The 13,786-nt window shown below is 38.1% G+C and overlaps 1 protein-coding gene and 1 long non-coding RNA gene across 2 annotated transcripts in view; one reads left to right on the forward strand and one right to left on the reverse strand.

Moving 5' to 3' along the window:
* LOC135081063 (myotubularin-related protein 6) overlaps nucleotides 1-13,786 on the reverse strand; it is a 93,901-nt gene that overhangs the window by 48,945 nt on the left and 31,170 nt on the right. The window lies entirely within an intron of this gene.
* LOC135081254 (uncharacterized) lies at nucleotides 5,277-6,197 on the forward strand. Its single transcript, XR_010259162.1, has 2 exons — nucleotides 5,277-5,516; nucleotides 6,035-6,197. It is a non-coding gene; the product is annotated as an uncharacterized LOC135081254 (long non-coding RNA).

Here is a 13,786-nt window from a genome sequence, read left to right on the forward strand (position 1 = left end):
AGGCACGCCTCGATGGCGTCTGCGCCTCGCAACAATGACGTGCACGTCCTGGTCGCTTCCTGCGCCGAGTAGTAACCTCCCTCGCTAAACAACTTCAATTGAGACACAAAACGAACGTTCGATATACGAGCCTCTTGAACACGATTCTCTACCTGCCTCTTACAAGCATCCATTGCCCCATTCAGCGAAGTTTCAAACAAAGTCCGGTGTTTCAACAAACGTGGCGCATAGCTGCACATTTTCAGCCTTTTTACTTCGGGGTCAAGCGGGTCCTGAACTAAAAGTGCATCTATATTTGCTTGAATGCGATCTATCCACTCGCAGAAAGGATACAGCTCCGGAGCATCCAAGGACAAGAACTCCGCTGCTTCGGCGGGCAGCCGCTCCACCAGGTCATAAACAGCATCGAGATGAGAATCAAGGCGGGTCTCATGACACTTTAATTCTGCTAAACGTTTATCTCGCGCCGCCTTCAGTCGCTCTAAACGAATGCTGTGAGATACAAGCTTCATAGAATACCGCATACGCAACCCGCGCGCCTTTTCATCCACCCATAATCTAGCATGATGCCTCAATTCATCGGGCACAACATAAACATTGTTCTCAAAGGTTTCAAGGAACCCATTTCTCCAGTTCAAAAGAGCTGTTTCTTGCAGTTCTGTTTGTAATATTACGCGAGGAAGTGGCATTCGTAGAGTATTCGTCTCTAACCTCGGTGAATTTATTCCTGGTTGGGTCATCGCACTGTTTATTTTAAGAGGAGTTCTAGGATTTTTTTCCAGGAAGCAATGAAATTCCGACATTAATATATTGGCCATGGTCTCTGGAAAGTTCATAAATTCCTCCAATTTTCCTATTTCAGCTTCGCTATGTTGTTTGTATATTTCAGCAGTGCGTTCAAGCATGAGAACCAATCCTTCATACAACTGCTGTAATTTTTCTGGGTCAGACGCACAACGTAACTGTTCCAAAGTTATATTAAACGTCACTTCGTTGGCTAACTCCATTGTATCATTATTTGTTAGAAGATCTTCAACACACGCCATGGTTAGATTTTGAGCTAATCCTGACCTAAGCATATGGGCGTCCCATAAATGGCCAGAATCATGTAAAATAGTGTAGGTTTCCCGAAGACGTTCTCCCAAGGACCAAAGACTTTTCTGCATTTTTAAAGTGCTGAATCGTGTCATGTCAAGCAATTCTGGTGCGTGAGGTGTATTTCTCTGAATATTACTGGATAATCTTCGTAATATTCGTTCAATCATCATTTGTATGTCTGTGGATTCCGCTGCCTGAGGTTCTAATTCAAGATAGCTATAGCAACCTAAATGTTGCTGTAAGTCGAATAATTTCCCAGTGAAACCAGTGAATACCTTCATAACAGCAGTTCGATAAGCTTGTACCATGAGCGAGAAACATTCATCAAATTCTTCTACTTCGCCAATGATACGACCGATAGAAGGTTCTGACGGATTTCGAGGCTTTTCGTTTGATGCAGATCTAGGGCGAGCTTGAGGTTGCTTGTCGTCGCCCCACGGAAGCGCACTATGTCTGCGATTGTTCGTTGACACACCTAAACACATCTGGTTCAGTTTTGATTTAGCCTGAACCAAACTGGCATCGGCCTGGGCATGTAGTTCAGCTTCCAGTTCTGCATATGCTCTCGAATTACTCAGCAATTGTTGGTTGATGTCGTATGTTTGTTGATCAAACTCATGCAGCAAATCTCTGGGCGGACGATAACCGACTTTGACTAAACGTTGGAATTGCTCGCGCAGTAATTTTCGGAGTTCATCCGCTCGCTGCCTCTCTAACGTTAATGCCTCTCTCCTAAATGCAGCCATGTCTTCAACTCGTTTGGCATGCAGCTTACCAAAATCCTTCAGCGCTTCAGTACGACCATCCGGGGTTAGAGGCATGCAAAGAGCTTCTGCTTGGTCGATAACACAGTTCATATCAAGTTCGTTTTGTTTAATATGGGACAGTAAAGACTCAGCTAGGTTCCGAATTTGCGAATCGATACCATCATTGATTTCTGCCGACGCTTTTGTTATGTCTTCAAGGACTTTGTGGTGATTTTGTTCTTGAGACTTGAGGTAATTAGCGAGTACAGGACCTGCATGCCTGGGTACCCATTTCTCGGGCAAAGCAGCCACGGCGGCGTCATCGTCAGTGCAGCCAGGGGCAGCTACTAAGTTTTTCTTTGTACGTATATTACTGCAGCAATGTCGTCGATGGTGAGATTGTTTTTCACTTTTTAACATGATTGTGTTCTGTAAAAAATCATTGATTTGATTACAAAATATTTTGGTAAATGACTCCTGTCAATAGACAGACGTTGTCAAAATAATTTATGGTATTATTGTTTTATCTATTGGATATCCAAAAAAAGTTGCATTCACTAAACAAGTAGAAATACAAGTAAGTCTATCTATTCAATACATTGCATGATCCTATTTTTTATGTTGCTACAAAATACTAATAATTGCCACCAGCGAGATTTGAACCCCCCGACCACAGCTGGTATTGGAGTCCTATCCAGTACGTGTCAGAAGCGTTCACTAAATATCATAGACAACTTCTCAGCACGCTTACAGTTTTCTATACGGAAACCGAAGGTGCTTAATACTTGTAGGTATAAGAAAGAAGAAAGAAAGAAAAACATTTATTTGGTTCAAACTTAAAAAAATATAACACACAGAATGAGATAACAAAAAAACAAGTATAAGTTAGAACCAAAATTGGCCACCGCTCAGCATGTGTCATGCTCTGGAGTGTAATAAAACCAGAACACGACGCTGTTATTCTGCGGTGACCATTTTTGGAGAGAGCTGGAAACAAACATGAGATGAGACAATACACAAAAAACAAACAAAAGAGAAAAAACAAAATAGAAAAAAAAAATTACAATATTAAAAGAAAAAAGTAAATAGAGGGCGCCACCATCACATACGGGTTTTAGCAAAATTGGCGAAAATGCACAAGTTCACCGCCATCAACAAAGAAGAAGTTGTTTTGACATTTGCAAGAGGGCGCCACCATCAATTCAAATACTAAAACTAGAGATGAAACGGATAGTTGTTTGGCCGGATACCGGATACCGGATATCCGGCCAGCTGCTAGGCCGGATAGCCGGATATCCGGCGGCCGGATAGTTGGCCCATTGTTTCGCTTAGAGTTTAGCGCCGCACAGGTGCTTCGAACGCGATCAGTGGGTCTATTAGTAGACTAGACTAGTCACACTTTTCGAAAATCGAATCCGTCCGAATAGAATGTCAGATTTTGTCACTTGTCTTGGGGGCAGATCAATTCGGCCGATTTCGGTTGCTATCATGAGTGTGTGATTGAATAGCAAAAAATTAAATTAGTTTACTTGTTGCGTAATCTGACTGAACTGCATGCATCATGTCATCAGACCATCAGTGAAAAAAAGATCGCCTTTTTTATTTGGCAATATTTCGTTCGACATTAACAGATATTTACTAATTTATGTATTCGTCAGTAAAGTGAATAGCCCAGAAAAAGAAATTAGTTTTTTGAAAGGCCTTAATATGGCTATTTTGTAACTTTTTGGACTTTAAATAAAAGCCGTCATTATTATAAGCCATTTTATTGATATTTACCTCAAAGATTAATCTATTTCATTTTATTAATAGGAAATTGTCGTAGTTTTTTAATATCCGGTATCCGGCCGGATAGTGAGTTACTATCCGGTATCCGGCCGGATAGTAAATTTAGGCCGGATATCCGGCCTACCGGATAGTTACCGGATATCCGTTTCATCTCTAACTAAAACCACAGAATAGTAACAAGTAGGTACTACGCTAAAGCTTAAATTACATTATTTAAAAAACTAATAAAAAACAACACGGAGGTACAACTTCACTTTAATTCGGAGATCGCGACAACAACAGTAAATTTAACTTAAACGAAAAGCAACATGCCGTATAACCCATAAATACGAGAAAAATGAGCTCCTAGATTGGGTTTTAGAAATGCCCGAAAAAGTTTTATATCCCCGAAACCTCGGAGCTCACATATCAACATTTATAGCTACTGAGATTGCGACCCGTACGTGACCAAACCCTACTATTCCAAGACGCTAGTTTTCCAAGTTGTCTCATTTTGGGTTACATTTTAAGTAAAGTTTCATGTTTAAAGTTTAAATTAGTATCAAAATTTTGTGGCAAAATCGTATGCATTTCAATTCGTCGCAAAAATTATCGAGTATTGACCTATGTATCGCAGATTACCAATTGATGAGCGACAACTCATAGCAATATACGTTCTACGGGTGAATCATTCGTGTTTACCCCCATGGTAAATCCCATTCCTTATCCGAAACAAAAATAATAACCTAAAATTAAAATACACAGAAATATCTTTTCAATATCTGGATATCTACGATGTAAGTACTAGATCAGTCCCCGTTGGTGCTATATTATGGACTATCCCCAAAACTTCTAAATCGTCCATCAATTGTATGTGTCCCTATGGAACACAAGGGATTCATTCTAACACAGTTTATTCGAAATCGCCCTTGAGATGCATAAGATGGTTCGTTTTGACATAGAAAAGGGAATAGTAGAACATCTTCCTTCATACTACTGAAGATCACAAAATCTCAGAAACTCATGGACCTATAAAAAAAGTCGGACGGATTCTCATCAACAAAATACTGTGACATTAGGATACACCAGCTTGCCTGTACGTACAGGCCGGCACGCACACATTCACACCCTGACGCACCACTTCGAGTGCAAACTTCACACAGTTGACACATTTAGGCGGAGAAAAAACAACACGAATACGACATGTCTTGTGTGATGAAATTGTGTAAAAACCGTTCTGTTCGAACAAACAAAAATTAAGGAATCACATTTCACAGGTAAAATAATAATCCAATCACTTATTTCCCGAGATTAAAATATTGAAATTAATTGAAATCAAACGTCATTCACTCGAAAAAATAATACGTCTAAGACCAGTGTTCTCAGTTATTTACGTGGGAAAATTACCCGAAATATGGGAAATTAATAATAATTTTAGGACATTTTAGTTATTTATTACGCATACTATAGAAATAAAATAATTTATCATAATAATTGTGTTTTAATGGGATATATTTTCATAGGCAGATTTGATCCTTCCCAAAAATGTGGAACTGCGACATTAAAATTTTCTTACATTGATTGCAAGTTGACACTGACTTATGTTGTATGTTAAAATCTATCAGAGATAATAATAATTATATTGATGATGCATAAGATTATGATTATAATCTCAGAATACGGAACAAACCAGAAACCGTCAACGGGCGTAAATGTGTATTCATATAAAGTACTCCAAATCGCACTACTTTGACTTTAGAGCAATCAGTCAATGGCCGGCGCGCGCATTGTTTACATATCCGTCAGATTGACACTTTATAATTAAATTATGCCGTCTTGTGCCGTTCCAACATGTAAGAATGCTACTGGAATTACGAAGAAAGTGCATGGGATCATGTTTTATCCGTAAGTAGCACATTTCCAATTCATTTTAATTAAATAATAATTTTCAAAAAAAATCACGGTTGTATTTTGTAAGTGTTGCCACAGGTCAACGGAATATTTTACCCTACTTTTTTATATTGAATTACATTTGTCTACTTATAAAAAATTCACGCGTTAATTTTGTTAGCGTTACCACAGAATAATGGAATATTTTCCCCATCCTTTTTGTTTTAATTAGTTTTTAGTGTAATTTCATCCATGACATGACAACCTGATTAATTAAATTATAAGTGCCACTTGTGGTCTAAACTGAATAAATATTTTTGATTTTGATTTGATTTCAATATATTGAATTAATTTATAATATTACTCCCTAATAATGAGGAGATAATAAATTACTATCGTGAATTTCATACTTTCCCATTTATTCAAAAGTAAGGCATTGGTATCAACAGATCAGCAGCAGCAATATTTGTATATTTAATAATAATTTTAAGTAATTAATTATTGCTTACATACTTACTCTGATTTTTTTTCAGGATACACAGCCAGAGTTGCCTCGCAATCAAATTTAAGTATTGGTGATGTTTTTGATTTGGATTCTGTTTTTGACTCCAAGAAAAGTTAAACTAAAAGCACTACTGCGCCGTAAACAAATGTTTTGTTGTCGATATGTTTACATAATAAAGAACCTTAAGTTTCTTTTTTGTTTTACTTGGCATTCTAAAATTTATATTCGACTTTTGTAATTGACTTTTAAATAACATATTATACCTACATAAAATATAGTACATATATTACACTATTTAATAGAAATAAATAATCATCTTACACTTAGTTACTTCGGAGTAAAAATTAAATTCATAGGTAGGTAGGTACTATCTATGCCTATGGCCAGTCATGTCGTCTCGTTCTATCGCAAAGAATCACCATTTGATAAGAGCGAGAGCAAAAACGGAAATGGATAGTTAACACTGGCCGTGTGTACTTATTTCACTTACTTATTTTTTACTTGTTTAACATCTCTTTAAAAAATTACATAATTTTACCCCAAAAATGGGGGTGTCACACGGCGCTAGTAACACTAAAGGGGGTAGAGGGGCGCGGGAGGGGAAGTATTTTGGACACAAGTTGCCGCGTAGAAATGTTATCGAACACTCCTTCTGGTTTGTTCTGTATTCTGAGATTATAATGTACCTACACAAGATTCGTAATTTGTAACTGCGTGAATCATTTTTGATCAACATTATGTACATACCCTGACACTGAATTGCAAACAATGTAAGAAAATTTGAACATTGAAAATTTCGCGCCTGCCTCAACGCATTCACTTTTCATCCTTTACAAATTCTGTCTACATTTCCAAGTAACATCTGCTGATCTATGTTTTTCTTAAAATAAATGGGTAAAATGTTTTGGCTAACATGGCATCCCTAAATTCACTCACACAATAGACAGACGCCAAAATTTTGCGTCACAGTTTTGTTGTAGCGCGAGTTCCGTCCGCCTTTTTTTATAGGTCCATGCAGAAACTATAACACCTACAAACTTCAAATTTGGCAGGTTTCATATAGGGCGTACACATCCGCTGAGAACGGATTTTACGAAACTCCACCCCTAAGGTGGTAAAACGGGGTCCACACGTACGAAGTCGCGGGCGGCCGCTAGTTCCCGAATATTTTCATGGTGCACCACACCGGACTTACTAATTGAGAAGGTATATCACTTATTTCAGCATCCATTTTCTGTTCATCCATTCCATTTTTTATTTATTTATTTATTCATTGCTGCGGCGAAACATATCACTGTTTTGACTTTTACTTATGAGTCATTGATGAATATACACATTTAAACAGATTGTCATATTAAAAGCTATCGTATCGTGATCATGTTTCGTCAGAATTAACGATTAACTTGGGATACACCAATTAGAATCCATATAGGTAGGTACGTACGAATGCACACGTGTTTTTTGATCAAAATTGATATGAAAAAACATAAAGCTGTTATTCTATTCCCTTTTACTGTGGCTGAATCGTGTTGGAGTTTTTGGTATTTGCGTTGTCTGCTAATATTTACACATACTAAATTGGTTTTCGGCGTTACTTTGTAGTACAAAAATTGAGTTTGAATAAATTAGTATCAATATGAGTATTACGACAGACCGCGTTTGTTACAAATGTAATAAAAGATATTATGTTTAAGTATCTATTGTTAGGTAGGGCTAGGGCTATGGCTCTAGGGACTTATGCCCGTTTTCACCATTAATCCCAAATTTTTAAGTTACCACTATGAAAACAAAATTCCTGATATGTGTTACCATAGGGGTCACATAAAAATTAGGGATTGATGGTGAAAACAGGCATCAGTGTCTTAGGGAATAGGGACTCTAGGCTCACTAGGGAGTTAGTTCCCTTCCTGACCACATAACCCGAGCATGGGAGCGGTGTCTTACAACCACTGCTTCCCGCTCATACAATATAAGTACTCAAGGTATTTAAATAAGTACACTAATTAAGGGTAATGGCAACAGCACAAGTACTCAGAACTGTGGGTCCTTTTCAGGGCTCTTATACAAACGACTCTACCACCATTTCACTCTTTTGTTTTTACCCGCCGTTTCTGAATTGAGATTTTTAGCTTGAGCATGCCCATTTTCTGTTTAAATGATGTTACCATTACATACTTGAACCTTTAAATTCATAGTTAAGTTTCTGAAGAAAATGAGAACGCTTAGGCGATTATCACACTGCACCGCGCTCCGCCGCGGTACGCGGGACGACAGATTTAATCATTGTATACAAGTACCTCAGTTTGTATAGAAAACACGCGCGGCACAACACACTGACAACGCGTCTGCGCGCGGGATTTTTTATATGTAGCCACGCGGACCGCGGCGGAGCGCGGTGCAGTGTAATAATCGCCTTAGCTAAAAATCTAACCGAGAAACTGGGTTTAGTCTAACTCTAGTCACCTTATTTACTAGATCATACCCTACCCATAATGTTACACTAAAACATAGGTGTCTGTTAAAAGATATAGTCGAATTTTAAACGGTCCACTTTACAGTAATGTAACATTAAACGATTAGCTAACAATAGGTTTAAATAAATAACATACTTAATTAACAGCAGTATAAAACAAACAAACAGTATCTTGTCTGAGCCGGCTTTTACCACGCAATTTACAAAAAATAAATAAGGCCCATTTAAATTGTTCTTTGTTTTTAGATCTACCTACATGAAACGGCTTTTCGTTTCAGTTTCGGAGGAACGTGCCGAAATGAAAATTTAAATGAAATGAGACAAGCGTTCAAATGCTGCGGCGTGGGCCTACAAATATATCATATCATGGTGAGAGCTAGGGTTGCTGAGCTTCTGACAAGCTCCTGTGTCATGTTACACAGCTAGCGTGACAGTAACGCGACATGACGACGACGACGCAACCTCACTTCCACTCACTGATAGCTAGTTAAAGAATAGACGTTGTCTCACGCGTAATATGCTTAAATGAAAATTTCAAGCCTCACGTCACTACAAATATATCATGTCACGGTCAGAGCAAGGGTTGCTGAGGGGCTGATAAGCTATCTTTTACACTGCCAGCGTGCAGCGAAACCGTAACGCGACGCCCAGCGTGACTGTAACGAGACGTGAACGCGACGCAACTTCGCTTCCATTGATAGATAATGGAATAGACGTCTCACGCATATGCACATAGTTCGCGGCCATAGACTCTGGCAATCTTGCGAATAACCAAAGTTTCTATAATATAAACATAGTTGTAGTAGTAACCTACCCATTATTAGCAGATACAAAATATGATTACTACAGACTTTTTTTAAAGATGTCAAGCCTCACGTCGCGCCATACTCTTACCGCCTTGTATTTTTTAAGTAATTCAGCAGTGGTCATCGGGTACGAATTAATCCATTTGCTCTAATAACGGCACAAATCTATTAATTCTTAAATCAATAATAAGTAACAAACATAACAAATGTGTATGAGAAGACATTAATTAAACGGAGCATTAAAAAGTATCGCAGCTGGCAACCCTAGATTGAACGGAACAGCGTTTTGTTATCTCCGAGCTTTTGTTTTTAATTACCTAGCCCCAAAGACAATGAGTCCGGCTCCAAATTAGAAAACAGGCACAAAACATGCCACAATAGCTTAATGTTCATAATCCACCTGCATTGTCTGGAGGCACGTCCAATTTTGCAGTCTTTTCCCGTAGACCATAGACTTTTTCCCAACCGATACTTAAGTCGGGCAGTTTAGTATGAACATGAACATGTATGAAAGTGAACACATTGGTATCAGCCGATTAAGCTTCAGCCAAACCAACGCGTGCAGTACGCGTCGGCGATGGTGATCACTGCGTGTGCATGGATAGGACAATGACAGGTCGCGCGTTGTCATTGGCCTATGATCGCCATCGCCGACGTGATTAACACGCGTTGGTTTGGCTGAAGCTCGATTCAAACTCAGTAAGGTTCGGCTAAAACAACGCGATCAGCCGGAGTGTAGCGATGGCGATCAATGCAAGTCTGGTCGCCATCGCTGCACGCCGGCTGATCGCGTGTGATCGCGTTGGTTTGGCTGAACCCTTAGAGTTACTAAATTCAACCAATGAAAAACCTCAATCTGCGCTTAACATCGAATCTAGTAACTGAGCTTTGTCTTGTAATACTTACCTAAGTAAATCCTTAACCATTATTCTCCTCCAGTTCAAGTTTGAAACTTATCTTGTCAATCGTAGGAATCAAATTGGCTTGATCTGAATCCATTGAAGTAATCTGGATCTTCATCCCATGCTTAAGGAACAAATTATAGTTAAGCCAGCATTTGATTGAGTTGTAACGACTAGACTTTAGTCCCATGTCGGTATTACGTAACGCTCAAATCTGAATCTGCACTCAAGAATAGGTTTTAGTAAGACCAGGTTTCCAACAAAGCTGAAAAGGAGGAGAGTTTGTTGGATTTAAGCTGATTGGAGAGGTACCTAATGTGGAAATAACGAAATCGGATTGTTTATTCAAACACATCTCAGGGAACAGGGAAACATTTTATTTTTGCAAGTAGACTTTTAAAAAGCACTTTTACACGTCCCAGTATTAACCCTACCACTGCTTCGGGACAATAAATGGGCCAGCGCTGAGAGGCAGCGCAAGAAACTCAGTCACTATTGTCGGTCCAAATATTGGTAATATTCAACTAATAAAATTAGTCGATGCTTGAGTTTGGATCACGTTTTAGGTGTCGTATGTTTATGAAAAGACATCCTAGTATGAATCTATGGTTACTCAAGGATAGTAGTTTCAATTTCATGGCTGGGATATATTGTAATTCTAGCATAATGATGTCGTAGAACATAACATAACATAGAAACGGAACTGTATCATCACTCTCTAAAGAATTCCCGCGGCTTTCACTCGATATAACTTTGTAATTTTGAGGTTCTGAAAACTCTTCATCCTAAAACAATCCCAAAGTTTCGTCTAACTTTCACTTTGTTCTGAATAATTAGGAAGATGTCGATATAATAATGTACCTACAAACCTTGAGATAATTAATTAAGGTGAGGATTTTTTGGGTTTTATTTAAATGCAAATAATTACTACTTCTCTGCTTCGTGCACCGGTGCATACGCTTTCAAATCTACTAAAAAGCAAGCACTAGTCTTATTTTGTGCTACAGTGCAGAATTTAATTCCAGTTTCTAGTAAATAAACTGAAATTTTATCTTGATTGAGAGCGCGCTATAAAGGTGAACGTACACCATGTACGACTGAGTAATTATGAAATTCAATGACAGCAATACCGTATACGTGTAAAGGTCTGGGTTTTTCCACGTAGAAGATAATCAAAATTCCAGGGCCCTAGTCATTGTTTTTAATTCTAATACCTAGCAGGTATTACCACTTGCCAGGCCTCAGCCAAGCAGGTAGTGTGTATGTTTAATTAAAGTACATACTACCACTACTTTATTCTTCTTTTTTGGGTACTTAAAATAAGTAATGTAAGATCTTACTTTCTTTCCTTTACTTGTACATCTTCTAAAACTAGTTCAAGCAAGCGAACTGCTAGCTGATACGTAAGATTGTAAGTATAGTCTAGTTCAGGGTTTCCACATTTTTTTTTGCCAAGGAACCCTAATTGATTATACTTTTCCTAGCGGAACCCCCGTAACGTGTGCGTAAACAAGTCGGTGCGAGCGAACAACGTCGGTCACGAAACGTCGGATAATATTTTTTTACGGAACCCTTGCGGCCTTTCCACGGAACCCCAGGGTTCTGCGGACCACCATTCGGGAACCGCTGGTCTAGTTAAGCCTTTTCCGGGAAACCCCTGGATGTGGCCAGAGCAGTACGTAGCGAAATCCAGTGATTATTTGCTCTGTGGTAAATCCTTTGGGGAGGCCTTTGTCCAGTGTAGTGGACGTCTTTTCTTTCGGTTGAAAAGGAAGCCTTCTATTATCTTTAAAGGCTTATCTACCACGAGATAAAATTTGTTACAACATTAGCAGTAAAAAAAAAATGTTTTCATCTCGAACATAATTTTTGTGCGTAAATAAGGTAATAATTATAGGGTGTAATTTAATAGGCAAGGGAGACCGGGGAGAGTTGTAACAAAGCCGATTTATCTGCACTTATAATAGTAGAGAGCTGACAATTGACTAAGGGCTGATTTTTCAATCGTCAGATAACTTTTAACTGAATAATAAGTTTGGCACATTGACAGTTTCAGTATGGGAAATATTATGTCAAAATGACAAGGTTATTCTTCAGTTAAAAGTTATCTGACGATTGTAAAATCAGCCCTTAATGTATCAAAAGAGCACCGAACAACGAATTCGCGAAGTTTGACTTTATTACAACTCACCTCGGTCTCCCCTACAGTTTTACGATAATATTGTCGATTGTACATTCTCACTGTCAAAATGTCTCTACGGAGTCGATCTACAAAATGTTTAACATAATTCCTATAATCGATATTAACTTATTACGTTTTATGAGAATAGAGCTCGTCCTTATGTATATTAAAACCCAATTCTCGGGTGGATATTACAATTTTCGTTTGGATGTATTTAATAAGCTACTTATTATGGCTTTCTCTTTGACTCTGTGTCCAAATAAAAGCATTTCATTAGCGTAGAGATTGATAAATAATTTCATTACCTTTGTCCCTGCTCAAAGTATATTTTAATTAGCTTCGTGTTATTTAATGAGTAATGAAGTTTCTTTTATTAAATGTCTAAGATTTTACCGGAGAATACCTGTTTTAATGAGTACTTAGGGTGGATTCGACCCAACAAGAGTAAATATTAATCTCAGAATAAGCTTTGACATATTTCCCATACTGAAACTGTCAATGTGCCAGTTATACCAGGAGTTATTCTCGGATAAAAGTTTGGTCAAATCGGGCCTTAATGGAAATTATGACTTACTAACACCAGAATAAAATCGGACTAAGGCAAACCAATTTGGATAATATTAAAGTTTGACACGCAATTTTCCAATAAAGCTTTGTGTACTCAGACAGCCATGATGGACTCATATTGCCGCTGGCTACAAATAACGTTTTCCGTAGAAATTGTTAATATTGTATAGAGCAGAGCTTCCCAAACTTTTTATTACTATGAGTCTTCCAGCGACTTGGCCCATTTTTAGCTTGGTCCACGGGCCAAGTCACCGGTTTGAATTTAAAAAAAAAAATTCTGGCACCCTGGGCCCAAGTCGCTGCACTGGAAGACCATTACTGAGATGACACCCTTGGGAATTTGCTATTTCTATTTGAAGCCCCAAAAAAACGGAGTTCAAGTTTGGAAATTGACACTCATCACTTTCTCTACATTATTTTTGATCGCCTTGCTTATGCTCTTAGGATAATGCCGCGCACAGTTTGGGAAACCCTGGTAAAGAGCAAACATATTAGTAACTTTGAAATTAACTTATCGTTGTGGATTTGTACTGATAAGGTGCTGTCGAACTACTTTTTGCAAAGAATTATCAGTTCATATCAACACGAAAATTCAATTAGTTTGAACTATTCCATGTTTTTACCTGAGTCTCAAACGATCAATACCTTTCACCTAAATCGGTTCAATGATTTAAGCGTGAAAATTTAACATAGACAGTCAGACAGAATTAATATAACATAATGTTAATTTACTTAATTGGCAATTAAACAAGCACGTATGTAACAACATATGAATGCCCCAAAATCAGCATTAATTTAATTTAATTAACGCATGACAAGCGTCCGAGCTATGTAGGTGACAAAGCAAGTG

This window comes from Ostrinia nubilalis, chromosome 19 (genome assembly GCF_963855985.1).
Source record: "Ostrinia nubilalis chromosome 19, ilOstNubi1.1, whole genome shotgun sequence".
Lineage (NCBI taxonomy): Eukaryota > Metazoa > Arthropoda > Insecta > Lepidoptera > Crambidae > Ostrinia > Ostrinia nubilalis.